Source organism: Malaclemys terrapin, chromosome 8, assembly GCF_027887155.1.
Source record: "Malaclemys terrapin pileata isolate rMalTer1 chromosome 8, rMalTer1.hap1, whole genome shotgun sequence".
Classification (NCBI taxonomy): Eukaryota; Metazoa; Chordata; order Testudines; family Emydidae; genus Malaclemys; species Malaclemys terrapin.
In genome coordinates this window covers 56,424,725-56,440,368 of record NC_071512.1, presented here as the reverse complement: position 1 = coordinate 56,440,368, position 15,644 = coordinate 56,424,725, and the positions used below count along the sequence as shown (strand labels likewise).

The window sequence follows — 15,644 nt, the reverse complement described above, 5'->3', positions numbered from 1 at the left end:
GTCCCTTCCAGTTCTATGAGATAGGTATATCTCCATATAATAATCAAGAGATAACACTGAGATGTCAAAGACAGAGTCACACCTGAAAGGGACTTACAGATTCTTCAGCTTTTTGTCTCAGTCAAATTTAAGTGAGCCAGGAATTACATATACATGCACCATCTTGTTTGCTTTTCATTCTCAGGTTAAAAACAAAAAACCGTATATAGTAATATTTGTTCATGTTTCTTAGTTGTGCTAACTGTTGTCTTTTGGGAGTTTAAAAAATAAATCCAGCATTTAAATATCTCCATCCTCCTGCCTTAGTTTCGTTGGTTCTTGCTCTCCCTTTTCATCTGATGTTCCATAGCACAAATCTCTGCTACTTACTAGGCATTTTTGTTATCTTCAATTATGATCCCCACCCTTTCCCTCAGTGTCTCTTCCAGATACTCTTCCCTCCCTTTCTGATTTATCCTCTTTCATTTTGTAGTCCTTGATGCTTAGCCCCCACTGCTCTTTATTTTGCAGCAATGTTTTAGCCTACTCTGTACACACATGCTTCTAATTTCCCTATTGCTCAGTATGCTTCTTGTGTGTGCATGTGGACCAATCTGGTTTTATATAGTGCCTTTCATACCCTGGATATCCCAAAGTACTTTATAAAACAAAGTACTAGATACTGCAGGCCAGATCCTCAGGACTGTCCCTTCTGCCACCAGCACAACTTGGGGAAGAACAGCACAAATATGGCACTAAGTCTTTGTAGGGCCCTGATCCTTGAACAGCCAGGCTGGCGCCAATGACCAACATAGAGTGGCCTTAGGGCGGCTCTTAGTTGTGCGGGCTGCAACAGCCTCCAGGGGGCATTCCAACAGCCATGGACTGCAGAAGTGAAGCAATGCTCTGGCCATAACCCCTTTTCTCCTAGTTATACTCCATATATGTTGGACTGTGAGGGAACAGCATAAAACTATGCCAGTTTTAGGGCACTGGAGGATTCCTCTATACAGTGGGAGGACTGAGCTGACGTCATAAACCAGCTTTAAGTCTGCTTTGTGCTGCCAGAATAGCAAGCAGATTTAGCCAGACCAAGGATTTAGCCCCAGACGCGCAGTGACTTCAGACTTTGGAACCGTGCAAGGCTTGAACAAATTTCCTGAACTTCTGGGTTTCTTGTTCTTTACAATAAGTTTTTTTTCTCTCAAAAATCTAATAATCTACAAATTGCTCAGATTTTTAGAGAGCATTTCCCCTAGAAAACAACAAGAGAGCCAACAGTCCATCAACCCTCTCCTCAACTCACTACTGACCCAAGAAAGGATAGCCAGGTGTGTATTGCTAAGAGAAGAGAGGAAAAGGGGACTTTGCTCATTTCTCCTCCTCCTCCCTTTTTGAGGAAGAACTGTGTTCTCCATCCTCTCCCCCTCTCTACTAAGGCAAGGTAAGATATCACTAAGGCATCCACACCAGATTTCCTCCTCCATCCCAAAAGAACATCCTATTATCGAGTCCTACACAAATATATTGTAATATTAAAAGACATCTTCATGGGATAACATACTACTGAAAAAGAAAGTTTTCTTGTGGTGAAGCAAGCAGTTCCTCCTTTTGTTTGCAAAGTTGAGTGGGGGGAGGTGGGGCTTATTCATGGTTTGAGACCCAAACCGGCCTCTGATACAAGTACCCATTTAAAGAGTAACTTCCAACATACTGTTTCCTTCTCTGTACACCTCCTCTGGGATTTTTTCCTACTCATTCAAATAATTATTAATACTCCAATCAGCAACAGGCACAAACACATTCGCTGTGGTGAAAACCACAGCAAAGAAATTGTTAAAATCTTTGAAAAGTCCTCATCCTCCTTAATTGCTCCCCTAACTCCCTGGTAGTCTAGCAGACCTATCAATTCTCTAGTGAGCTTCTTGCTTTTGATAAACTTACAAAGCTGGCGGGGGGTGGGGGTATGCATGCCTTCTATGACTCTGTTATGGTATGGTTAAGTAGCATCTATGCTGACTAAGGATTTTAATTTCCTTAATTTTGATTCTAGTTTCTTTTTGACTAGCCTCAATTTTTCTTTAATTCCCCTTTCTAAAATTTTGCATAACAGTGCTAGTTTTATTACAATTATTCCCCAGAGGATGCTGAACTTAGTAATTACATTGTGGGCTCCCTTATTCAGTGGCACTATTAGTACCTTTCACTCTATCTGGGGCCTCTCTCTGCTCTTGAACAGACTTTTGTCAGTTAGCTCTGTCTTTATAACTTAACTAGTTCAAAGCAAAAAGGACTTTGCCCCTCCCACCCATTCAGTTGCAATCAGTTGGCTTGTCTTTAGTTTGACTCATTCACTTTGAAGAGGCACAGATTTCAAAACAGGCCAATTCAATAATTTAGTTTTATTACTTCTAAAGAGACTAGTTCCAGAGATTAGTTTTATTAGCTACCCCTAGAACAGCTACTGCCCTAAGAATTAGTTAACAGTTTCTAAAATATCTATTTCAAAGACCAGGATTTAAATTCCAAAATTAACTCTGCATCTTTGGTTCAAAAGGTTTAATTAGAGCATTAAAGTATCATCTTGTGAATTGTGTAGGTGTGGGGACCAGCCCAGAACCACAAAGCAAAGCTGAGCCATATGCTAACACCACCTTCTTGTCCCCTAAGACAGCCGGAATCAACCCTTCAATAATAGGGAGCAACTGATAATCAACCATTACATTATTTTGTGGTTTCTATTATAGTTAACAGAGCATTCTTAGAAAGAAAGAAAGAAAGAAAGAAAGAAAGAAAGAAAGAAAGAAAGAAAGAAAGAAAGAAAGAAACCACACAGGTTGAACTCTTCCGTGGAATGTTTCAACCGGAAGTAAATAGTTTATTTCCTGGCCAGCGATTCAGAAATCCAGCATTTTGAGAGCTCTGCCAGGTGACAATCTTAGAAAAATAAGAGGGCTTCAAAAGAGGGCAAAAGAATCTTGCACTTAGATTCCTTAACTTCCTCCTCAGGTCACCCCATTCTTAAAATGGACCTGGAGAAGGCACTCACAGGCTGTGAATCAGAATGAGCACCCTAAGCCCAACTCTGTTCTCAGTTACAATGATGTAAATCCACTGAAGTCAATGGAGTCTCGCTGATGTAACTGAAAGCAGGACTTAGGGCTCAGTCCAACTACCCTTGAAGTCAACAGAAAGACTCTAATATTCCAGCTGCATTGGGACCTCACCCTTTCTTTTTCTTGGAGTTCAACCAGAAGCAGCATCTTCTTCTGCTTCACTGGAACAAAGTGGAGAACATTAAAGTGAAGTAAGAATTCATTACTTATCAACGTGCCCCTTTGAATCTATTTTGCAGCATTCATTCTACCCGATTTCATCCCATCCTGTATAACTTTATTACCTCCATGTAGCCCTGCTCCAGAGCTGAACACATTATGCACCATTATATCAGAGCTCCCCATTCTTTACAATTTTCTTTTGAGCACCGCTCCTTGCTCTCCCCTTCAAATCTAAACAATGGAACTAAAAAGACATACAGAACAAACAACATTTAAATTAATATACTGCTCTCTACAACCACATAACTCTGTTTCCATCTGCTGCTCATTTCCTAACTGAAACTTCAGGGCTTTATAGACAGGGGAGGCCTGTCCATATAGGCGAACTAGGCAGTCGCCTAGGGTGATAAGTTAAACGGGGTGCCAAATTCGAGGGAAAAAAATCATATGAAAAAGATGAAAAAAATACAAATAAAATGAAGATGTCATTATTTCAATTCCTGTGCGCGTATGGAGGGAATATGAATTATAATTCATTTCTCTACATTTCTGAGCATTTATTAATATGTCAAATCTTTTATTTACTGAAAAATAAATATTTTAGCCAAAAAAAATTTCAATTTGTGACATAGGGTCAAGATGGCCCACTCTGCAATTCTGATAAGCAATAACTCAGCCACCCTGAAACACATCTGCCAGCGGCAAGAGCTGCAATGCTAGTGACACCTAACTCGAATACACATCAAGGTTGCATAGCCGGAAATTCATGTACAGCAGAGATATCACGAGTTGATACATGTCAAACGGTCATTTTAACACACGTCATAGGTAGATGGTTAAGAATTGAGCGAATACTGTGGAAAATTGTGTTTCTTGGTGACAAAGAATAAAGAATAATGTCTTTCAGCATTAAAAATCCAAAATGTGAGTATCTTTAAGAGTTATTAAACCTTAGCATTATCGGGCTATATAATTATGAACTTTTCTTTGTTATAATTGGTTCACATGTAATAAATAAGGTCCATAAAAGAAAAGTAACAGTGTTAATGCTTAATAGACTACAAAAGTGATGACATCACACTCCAAGCGGGTAACCTTGAGGAAGGGGATTACTTTCCAAACAACTGGTGTCGGGTTATAACGTTGAAAAAGGTCATTTTGTTTCCGTGTAAATGCTGTAACTAACTCTTTTAATAGGTAAGTGAGTGTATGAACCTTAAAGCAGTGAAAAGATGTGTTGGGATGGCTGCAATGTGGGTTAAATCGCCAACCATGTGGTGTGTCAGCCATCCTTAACGCTATAATGCTTGCAGTCGGGAGCACAGTACATAACACTATTCAAATGCCCCATGGCAGAAAGAGAAAAAAGAAAACCCTCAAGAGCTTAGTATCGTAAACGAAAGGGTGAGAAGGAAAAGGACCAAGCAAAACAGCAGGGATCCTTCCTGAAATATCTTCTCTTTAATCCAAATAAAGATGGAAGCAGTTCACAGCATCCAAATGAAGGAATTTTACTTGGAGAGAGGTTAGCTCACATCCACATGGAAGCAGTCTGGAACATCCAGATGAAGGTATATCACTTCAAGATGAGGGTAGCTCACATCCACAAAAAAGCAGTTTGGTAACTCAAGATGATGGAAACTTACTTCTAGATGAAAGCAGCTCACAGCATCAGACTGACATGGAAGTGGAGAAAATTTATTCACCTTCGGAGACACATGCAGAAATTGAAGTAAATGAAGTAGATGAAAGAAAGGATGAGGAAGTTACAAACAAGTTACAGTATGAGGACCCAGCTTCATGGCCCAGATGTGATGATAGTGTGCAGCAAATTCTTGCGGAACATGGACCAAACAAGTTCATGAATTTCTCTTCCCTAAGGATGGAAATAAAAAAAATTTCTCTGCTCAGCATTACAAGAGGAAACTCATTAATGGGAAAGAAATTCATCTAAACTAGTTACAATATTCAGTGTTGAAAGACTCTGTGTTTTGCTTTTGCTGCAAGTTGTTTAGAAAGCAAGCAATTGGTATATCACTTACTGAAAATGGTTTGAAGGACTGGAAAAACATATCTTCAATTCTCTCTTCACATGAAAGAAGAACAGAACATTTGGAATGTTTCAAAATTGGAAAGAACTTGAATTATGATTTGAAAAAAGGAAAAATTATTGATGAAGAAAATTTACATGTGATCAAGGAAAAAGAAGAATATTGGCAACAAATATTAGAGTGTCTGATTGCTTTAGTGAGAGTCCTCGGTGGGCAAAATTTAGCATTCCGCAGCCATGGCAGAAATGAAAAATTATACACTCCAGGTAATGGAAACTTTTTAAAATTTGTTGAGTACCTAGCTTTGTTTGATCCAGTCCTGAAGGAGCATCTACGTAAAATAACTGATCATGAAACATAGGTTCATTACTTGGGAAAAAATATGCAGAATGAACTGAATCAAATCCTAGCAAATGCAATTAAAAAGAAAATTGTAGAAGCTGCCCATTCTGCAAAATACTTTTAAATAATACTGGACTGTACACCAGATGTGAGTCATGTTGAACAAAATGATGATGATCATTTGTTTTGTAGATATGGAAAAGTCTGCAGATGAAGATAATGTTGAAGTGCTCATAAAGGAACATTTTTGGGGTTTCGTACCACTGAAGGAGACAACTGGAGCATTTATGACTGAAACTATTCTACAAGAGCTTGAAACAATGTCATTATCTGTTGAAAACTTACGTGGTCAAGGCTTTGATAATGGGAGTAATATGAAAGGTAAAGACAATGGTGTGAAAAGGAGAATGATGGAAATCAATCCTAGGGCCTTTTTCATTCCTTGCAGTGCGCATTCTCTGAATTTGGTTGTCAATGATGCTGCTAGATACTGTTTGGAGGCAAGCAGTTTCTTTGACCTGGTACAACGTGTTTATGTGTTTTTCCCAGGCTCAACACGCCATTGGGAGATTCTGACTCGCCATGCAAATTCTCTGACTGTGAAACCACTTGGTCAGACAAGATTGGAGAGTCGCATTGATGCTTTGACTTCGCTATCAACTTGGAAACATTTATGATGCCCTAACTGAAATTTCTGATGCTACTACCTTTACTGGATCATCTGGCAATATGGCACGTTCAGATGCAGAAGCTCTTGCAAATGGCCTTTCCAAGTTCAAATTTGTGACTTCACTCATTTTGTGGTATAATATCCTTTTCGAGATTAACCTCACTAGTAGGCAGCTTCAGGAAAGGAACTTGAACATACATTCTGCAATTCAAAAACTGCAGCAAACTAAAAATATTCTGGAGAAATTCAGAAGTGATGAAGAGTTCGAAAGAACACTGGTAGATTCTCTTGAGTGTGCTGAAGAAAGAGACTTTCCAACCAGATCCAGTTCACATTCAGCAAAAGAAACAGCAGTTTTTGTATGAAGGACGAGACATACCCATTTAGAACCCAAAACAAAGGTTCAAAGTGAATTTCTACTTCACAGTCCTTGATACTGCTATTCACTCGGTTGACGAAAGATTTCAACAGATGCAGCAGCTAGAGTCAGTATTTGGCTTTCTATATGATATCCACAGCTTGCAAAAGAAAACAGCAAAACAGGTAAGAGAATTTTGTATAAAACTGGAGTTGGCATTGACTCATGAAAATTCAAAAGACATTGATGCTACAGATTTGTGTAGTGAGCTTCAGGCTTTTTCAAGACGACTTAAGAAACATTCCACTCCTGAAGAAGTACTGAAGCTTGTTTGTGAAAATAAACTCTGACAGTTTTCCAAACATTTTTATAGCTCTACGCATTCTTTTAACTTTGCCAGTTTCCATAGCTAGTGGGGAACGTGGCTTCTCAAAGTTAAAATTGATAATAACATATCTGCGTTCAACAATGGTGCAAGAGAGACTTGTTGGACTTGCCACAATGTCAACAGAGCATGAAATAGCTGGAAAACTGGATCTAAAAGAACTAGTAACTGAATTTTCAAAACTTAAAGCAAGAAAAGTCATGTTTTAAGAGCACAGAATGTTTTTTATTCTGAGTGTTTTGTAAATACAGGTTGAAGTTCATTGAAGAGTTTTCTTATTTATAGCATAATGGATGATTTTGGATTTGTAACAATAAAAATTATAATTAACATTTTAATGCATTTTTATTTGAAATCGGACTGAAATATCATCTAGCTGTCATGCACAAATCTATTCTGAAAATTTTGTGCATCTATTTTAACTGATCTCAGAAACATTGGTTGGACAGATGGACGGACAAACTGAATAATTAAGCCTCTGTTTAAAAAAACAAAAACAAAACATTAAAAGGAAAAAGGGGGCAAAACGTTTTCCAATTTACCAAAAACCTCAGCCTAGATCTGCCCTTGGGGCTTGGGGGTGGGGGCGCCGATTGCATGGCTCGCCTAGGGCGCCAGCTGCTGGCAGCTAGTCTAGGGCCTCCCCTGTTTATTGATTATCATGATTCTGAATAAAACTATGGATCTGTTAAATTAGACGGGGTAAAAAAGGCACAGCAATAACAATTTGTCACCTTCAGTTGATTTACCTCCTCCATCTCTAAAGTATCCCATATTCGGGTATAGTGGTCCATACATCAGTGCCGTGTACTCTCCAGGCTTAGTGGGAGCTTTGTTTCTAGATGCTGCTTGTGCAGTCTTCTATTAAATCTCTGCAGAATCAGATACTTGCAGGAGGAATTCTGTATCTGTGTGAAAGAAATAAGGGAGAGGTGTTTTAAATACAAACAGTAACATATTTCCTCATATGTTCTCATGATCTCTTTCTTATGAGATTAATCCATTGAATATAGTCATTGTTTAGATATGGAGGCAGGCACATGCAATATTCGTTAGTTACATAGAAAGCCACTGGTCAGAGTGGATGGCATAGTGGATTAAACCTCAAATCTCACTTTCCAACCTTCCCAATTCCCCTCTTTCTCTGTCATTGTTGAATGCACCATTAACCTCTTTGCCACTAGGGCCTGCAACCTGGGTGTCATATCAGACTCCTCCCTCTTGTTTGTACTGCACATGCAAGCTGTGTCCACATCGTGCTGCTTCTTCCTCCATAAGAGTATGTCTAGATTAGGAAAACAGGTTGGGAACACATTTTCAAACAAGATCCTATCTAGACTAAGAAGGTAGGTTGAACACCTATCAAGTCCAGCCTTCTCTTTCTGTCCACACTGCTAGAACTCCTACCCAGGTCCTTGTCTCCCATCTTGACTACGGCAAACTCCTCCTCTCTGGCCTCCCTAGCACCAGACATCACCCCTGCTCCAGTCCATTCAAAATGCAACTGCTAAAATGGTCTTCCTCGATCATGGTTCTGAACACATCCCCTCTCTGAATCACTGGCTCCCATTTTCTGCTGCACTGAATTCAATCATCGAGTACTCACCTATAAGGCCCTTACAACTCTGCTCCTCCCTACTGATTCGCTCTTTTTTGAGGCCTCCCATCCCTGTAGCTTCATCCACTCTACCAATGATGCCACGCTTGACCTTTGATTGGTCTGCTTCTCCCACCATCATATTCATGGTTTCTTCTCTGCCACCGTTATGCATGGAACACCTACTTTGAACTAGCTGATAAAACCACTGTCCTTTCCTTCTTCAGATCTCTCTTCAAGCTCTACTTCTATTGTGATGCCTACAAGAGATCACCAATTCATAATGGCTAGGTAAAGGGCCAGTGGGGACTGCTAATGTTTATTTCTGTTAAAAACAAAAGTTGAAATGACATAGATCAAGTTATGCATCTAGCCTATCTAAATGCATGTTCTTATTTCTGATACTTTGTTTCTCTGTCCCACATCCCTCCTGGTTGCTACACACCCTTACCACATCTTGCCTTAAATTAGATTGAAAGTGCTTTGGGACAGGGGTTGTGTCTTCCTATGTATTTGTAAAGCTTCTAGCACAATGAGATCCCAATCCTGACTGGCACTGATAATAATAATAATATGGATCCACAGGGTCAAATCCCATCAACTCAATCTTTTGCACTTCTGATGTAGGCTAACAGAATATTATGCAGTCCAATGAGTTTGGATCCTTAGATGAGATGTCACAAACTTTGGTCCCATCTGTTTGGCTAAGCTATTATCAGATCCAATTGTACTTTTGGGAACAGTATGCCCCAGCGTCCTTAGCCAAAACTTTCCTTCTTGTCACTTGTGCTCTTTGCTGTTTAGCAGCTGCATTACAGTCCTGGAGTATGTACACAGGACCAAATCTGGTTCACCTTTTGTACACAAGTATTCCTATGGACCTCCACAGAATTACTTGTAAGTGACAAGTTTTGAACCACCGTTTGTAAACATTTTAGGGTCCTTTGGGATTAAGTTGTTTATTATTATGAACGCATTTGTGCTCGGATTCCAAAATATTCATTTTCTATTTCCAGCCATCTGACATCTATTTTTATTTCCACTTTAAATAAAGACACACTGAAACAAAAGACAGGAAGGTGCACAATGCTAGAGACATCCTACAATTACAGGAAGTTGACCATGCTGTGAACGTTCAGCTTATTCCTGAACAGTTGAACCCTCCTTAAGATTCAGCCAAAGACCAAAAAGCAAAACAAAACCCAAAAGGAAGCGTTATAGAGGAAAATCCTTCTGCATTTGGATACCATGATGATGGGAGATGTTAGAGAGAACCCAAATTTGGAATAGTAGGTAGCACAAAAGAAAATGAGATATATAATTATATAATAAAAATAGAAAGAGGATTGAGGGATAGCTACACATACAAACATAACAGAAATGTCAAGAATAATTGTTTGCCTGGGAAAAAAATTAAAAATTATAAAATACCCTAATGCATTATAAGAACATTTGTGTATTAAAAAGGACAATGGCAAGTACCTATGTTAGGAATTTCCAGGGTGCCCTTTACTGTAATAGATGAGCACAGTAACGGAACATTTCAGGCAGCTGAAGCCCCAAAGTGATCTGGTGAGGAATGCCCTTTAGATTTTAAACATTAAAAAATAATAATTATAAACCCCACCAGTTAGCAAAAAGTTAAAAAACATCACACAGCATGAGAGAATCTACAGTGTATTGTGTTGATTTGCACAAGCAGCGTGTGACGGTGCACTCCATATGATGTTATGAAAATATGCTAATGAGTGTGAATATAATGTAACTGGAATATGCTTCATGTAAAAGGTCTCTTGTAAGATATCATTACAAAGCTTATAATCTACTGAGTGTGTTCATCCTATTCGTATAAATGTATCATTCTTGTATCTGAAACTAGAAATATAAAATATAACTCTGAGGTCCTATTGTAATTATGCAAAGTGTGGGCCATTAATGGTGGCTTGGAATCTTGATGACTCCCATTAACCAGGACAATTGATTGTAAATGGCTCTGTTTACTTGTAAGTCTTCCTGTATACCTGTGTGCTGGCAAGTGGGTAATGAAGTCTTACAATGACATGCGATCTTTTCCATTTAGAAGGAGGGGTGGGAACCCAGAGAGGGACAAAGGATTCCCGCCTAGTGCAAAAGATATATAAGGGGGTGGAACAGAACAAAAGAGGCTGAAGTCATGAGAAATCCTGTAGCTACCACCTGAGCTGGAACAAGGACTGTACCAGGGAAAGGATTGGGCCCAGACTAGAAAGAGGCTAGTCTGTCAAAGAAGCTTATTGGAACATCTCAGAGGGTGAGATTTACCTGCATTGTTTCCTACTGTATTAGGCTTAGACTTATGTGTTTTATTTTATTTTGTTGGTAATTTACTTTGTTCTGTTTGTTTTTACTTGGAATCACTTAAATCCTACTTTTTATATTTAATAACATCACTTTTTATTTATTAATTAACCCAGGGTATGTATTAATACCTGGGGGCGCAAACAGCTGTGCATATCTATCAGTGTTATAGAAGGCAAACAATTTATGTGTTTACCCTGTATAAGCTTTAAAACGGATTTATTTGGGGTTTGGACCCCATTGGGAGCTGGGTATCTGAGTGCTAGAGACAGGATCATTTCTTAAGCTATTTTCAGTTAAGTCAGTCTATAATTCTGGATGAAAAAAAATTCTGACAGACTACAGAAAAAAGGGACTTGGTGGTGTTCTTTAAAAGTGAAGTAACATTAAAAATGAAATGAACACAAAATCTTTCTGCAGACGTAAAAATGTATGAGTCACTTGCAGGGATAATAGATATGCTCTTGCCAGATCCTGGTGGTCAAAATGCATTAAAATAAACTATTATTCCAGCAGGCTAATGGTAGGTGTTCCATACTGCTATATAGGAGGCACATGATTTTCTCCCCTTTTTTAGTACTGGTGAGCAGACCCAGACTGGAAGCCTTGGAGCAAAGGTGAAAGTAAGCCGGTACACCCCAGGCCCTTTAAATTGCCACCAGAGCCCCACTGCTGGAGCCCTGGGGTAGGGCTGTGGGGCTCTGGCTGCTATTTAAGAAGTCCGGGGCTCCCACTGCTTCTACCACCCCGGTCCTTTAAATAGCCGCTGGAGCCCCGCCACCACAACTCCAGGGCTCCAGCGGCTATTTAAAGGGCCGGGGCGGTACAAGCAGGGGAGCCCTGGGCCCCTTAAATAGCCCACAGAGTCCTGGGATAGTGGGGGGCTCCAGGGGCTATTTAAAGGGCCCTTGACTCCAGCTGCCTCTGCCGCCCTGGTCCTTTAAATAGCCGCTGGAGCCCCACCGCTTCCCCAGGGTTCCAGCAGCTATTTAAAGGACCGGGGCAGTAGAAGCACAGGAGCCCTGGGCCCTTTAAATAGCCCCCGGAGCCTCCAGCTATCCCAGGGCTCTGTGGGCTATTTAAAGGGCCCAGGGTCCTGCTGCTACCCTGGTGGGGGAGGAGGAGGGGCACTTACCTTACAGGGTAGGCTGGGGTTGGCTCTGACCCCCTCAGCCCCGCCCCTTCCGCCCTAGGCCCTGCCCCTTCCGGGGGCCAGAGCTGGCCCCAGCGTACCAGTAAGTCACTGGACTTACACCTCCAAGGCAGGGGTGAAAGTAAGTCCTCAAGTCACCAAAAAGATACACAGCATAAACTGATGCAATGCAAGCTTTGCCAGAATGCCTTGCCTATATGCCTCAACTCCTACCTGAAACTGCCACCTTGAAGAGAACAGTTCAGTCCCTAAACCCAAATCTGTCCTTGATCTCTTTGCCGAGATTACCAATAAGGAGTACCAGATAGTATCACCTATAGCGATGGGTTTTGTGATGTGGACATCTGTCAACTGAGGACTGGAATTAAACCATCAAATCCATTTCACGCTGGCCACCAAATTGCCATCATGTGGTCATAGCTTTCGGTCATTACGGAGTTATTCTGGATTAAAACCAGGAAGCTAGAGGTGAAGAGGCGCTGTATCCCACGGTAAACACCATTCAGTTACTTTTTATGGTTTGTTTTCTTAAACTTTATTTGGAGAGCAAGGCAAAAGCAAAGAAATCACTGCACTTTTTTGCTTTAAAAGTTGGTTTAGACACACAGTACACCAGGACCAGATGTGTATTTATCGCTATAACGTAGCATGATGTGTAAGTCAATAATTTGGCAACCTCTTTAGAGAAGGAATTTGCTTATTTTTTGTTCCACTAGCTGATCCAAAACCATTTCCAAAGTTGCACAATCCTTCTCCAACCTAGTCTCTCTATTGAGAAGCAATACTCAAAACAGATTTGTGGGGGGAGGAGGGCAGAAGCAGGTCTCTTCTGGTTATGCTAAAATGCTAAATAGCAAGAGTTTAGAAGAGAAAAACACTCTGCTCTGCTGCTTTCTGAGGCAGGTTCCTCTCTTTTCCAAGTGGACTCCAGTCTTCATGCATTCCTCCCTTTCCCTCCACCCCCTCCCCATGATAGTATTTGGCAGAAGCTTTTAATTAAAAAACAGCCAGACTGCATTTGTGCTACCCCAATGAACCTCTCTTGGGAAATGATGTTCTTTGCTCAGCAATTCCTGCTCTGAGCGCTGAGTGCCAACAAAAGGAAAACAGCTGGAATGACTTCCTATCCTTCCTATTCTCCATTCAGGCCTGGTGGCCTAGTTAACCCCCCCCCCCCCCCCCCCCAAGACTGGAGCTAAAATAACAAGGATTCATTCAGGGTTCAAAGAAAGACATGATGCCTTTTGAAAACATTATTTTATGGCTCATTTCTTAAATAAATGTATTAAAAGTCTAATGATAATACAGATCTAATAGATTAAGGGCCTGATTCAGCTGCCTTGAAGTCAGTGGAAAGATTCCCGTCAACTTCAAGGGGAATTGGATTGTGTTTAATGACAGACTGATGGATTAATAAACTGGATCATATCTTTGTATATATGAAGAGCACCTAGCACCAAACCTGACTGAAGCCTCTAGGCACTACTGTAAAATAAAAATTAAACAATAATGTCATGTGACTGGCCTATGCACTATGTCAGGGGTAGGCAACTATGGCACGCCTGCTGAAGGCGGCACGCGAGCTGATTTGCAGTGGCACTCTCACTGCCCTGGTGCTGGCCACCAGTCTGGGGCCTCTGCATTTTAATTTAATTTTAAATGAAGCTTCTTAAACATTTTTTAAAACCTTATTTACTTTACATACAACAATAGTTTAGTTACATATTATAGACTTATAGAAAGAGACCTTCTAAAAACGTTAAAATGTATTACTGGCACGCGAAACCTTAAATTAGAGTGAATAAATGAAGACTCGGCACACCACTTCTGAAAGGTTGCCGACCCCTGCACTATGTCATCACCGACTTGCAAATCAGTGCTGCAGATTATATATATATATATATATATATTATATATATATATATATAATAGAGCGAGAGAGAGAGAGAGATTATATATATATATATATATATATATATATATATATAATCTGCAGTACTGATTTGCAAGTACATATGTTACTAATTCAAATTTGCACCAGACAAAACACAAATAAATGATGGGTGTCATGTTGTCAAATTTCACAATTTTATTGCATGTGTTATGACATCTCACGTTTTCCTAAAAGTCCCAGCTGATGGAACCATGTTATTACCTGAAAAATCATAAGGAGAGAGAGAGAGAGAGAGAAGTAAGATTCTAGACCTCATAATTGTGGAGAAACGTTTGAAAACATGAACGCTGAAGACTCCCACACCAGAAGGCAAACAAAAAACACAACATATATTATTTTTAAAACCATGTGATATTTAAGGCAATCATGTGGGTCAAAATCCTTTTGGGGAAGAAAAGTAAGAGAGGTTCTACTGGCACAGTGATTAGGGTTTTCTACAGACCCCTAAAATCCAATTTGGATATGGATAGAGACCTCTTTCATATTTTTAATGAAATAAATAATACTGGGAGTTGTGGGATTATGGGAATGTTTTATTTTCCAGCTATAGATTGGAGGACAAGTGCTACTAATAATGGTAGGTCCCAGATAGAAATCCAACAGATTTCTTCACCAGTCACTGAACCAACAAGAGGTGATGCCATTTTAGATTTAGTATTGCTAAGTAGCGAGCAAGGACCTCAAAGAAGAGCTGGTTGTAGAGGACGATCTTGGTTCGAGTGATCACGAGTTAGTTCAGTTTAAACTAAATGGAAGAATAAACAAAAATATGTCTGCAACTAAGGTCCTTAACGTAAATATAGCCAGACTGGGTCAGACCAAAGGTCCATCTAGCCCAGTATCCTGTCTTCCGACAGTGGCCAATGCCACATGCTTCAGAGGGAATGAACAGAACAGGCAATCACTGAGCGATCCATCCCCTGATAGCAACACCCTAGTCTCTGTTTGCCAGAAGTTAGGACACCCAGGACATGGGGCTGCATCCTTGACCATCTTGGCTAATAACCATTGGTGAACCTTTGTGAACTTGATTTCAAAAGGACAATCTTTAAATAACTAAGGGAATTTGCTAAGGAAGGGGACTAAACTGAAGAGCTCAAACATCTGAATGTGGAGGAGGCTTGGAATTATGGTATGTCAAAGTTGAAGAAACTATCTGAAGCCTGCATCCCAAGCAAGGGGAAAAATTCAAAGGGAAGGGTTGTAGACCAAACTGGATTAACAAGCATCTCAGATAGGTTATTAAGAGAAAGAAATGAAAGCAGGGATCAGCAAGGAAAGCTACTTCTTGGAGATCAGAAAGCATAGAGAAAAAGTGAGAATTTCCAAAAGCCAAGCAGAGCTGGATCTTGCAAAGGAAATAGAAACCAATAGTAAAAGTTTTTTTAACCATATAAGTAAAAAGAAAACAAGGAAAGAAGAAGTGGGATCACTAAGCACTGAGGATGAGATGGAGATTAACGATAATCTAGGTATGGCGCAACACCTAAATGAATGTTTTGCCTCTGTTTTTAATAAGAGTAATGAGGAGTTTGGGGAC

At 40.0% G+C, this 15,644-nt stretch overlaps 1 long non-coding RNA gene across 1 annotated transcript in view; it reads right to left on the bottom strand.

Moving 5' to 3' along the window:
• Window positions 1-7,818: 7,818 nt before the first annotated feature.
• LOC128842262 (uncharacterized) overlaps window positions 7,819-15,644 on the bottom strand; it is a 29,986-nt gene continuing 22,160 nt past the window's right edge. The window contains exon 3 of the long non-coding RNA XR_008445955.1: window positions 7,819-7,971. This is a non-coding gene — a long non-coding RNA (uncharacterized LOC128842262). The remainder of the gene's footprint in view (window positions 7,972-15,644) is intronic.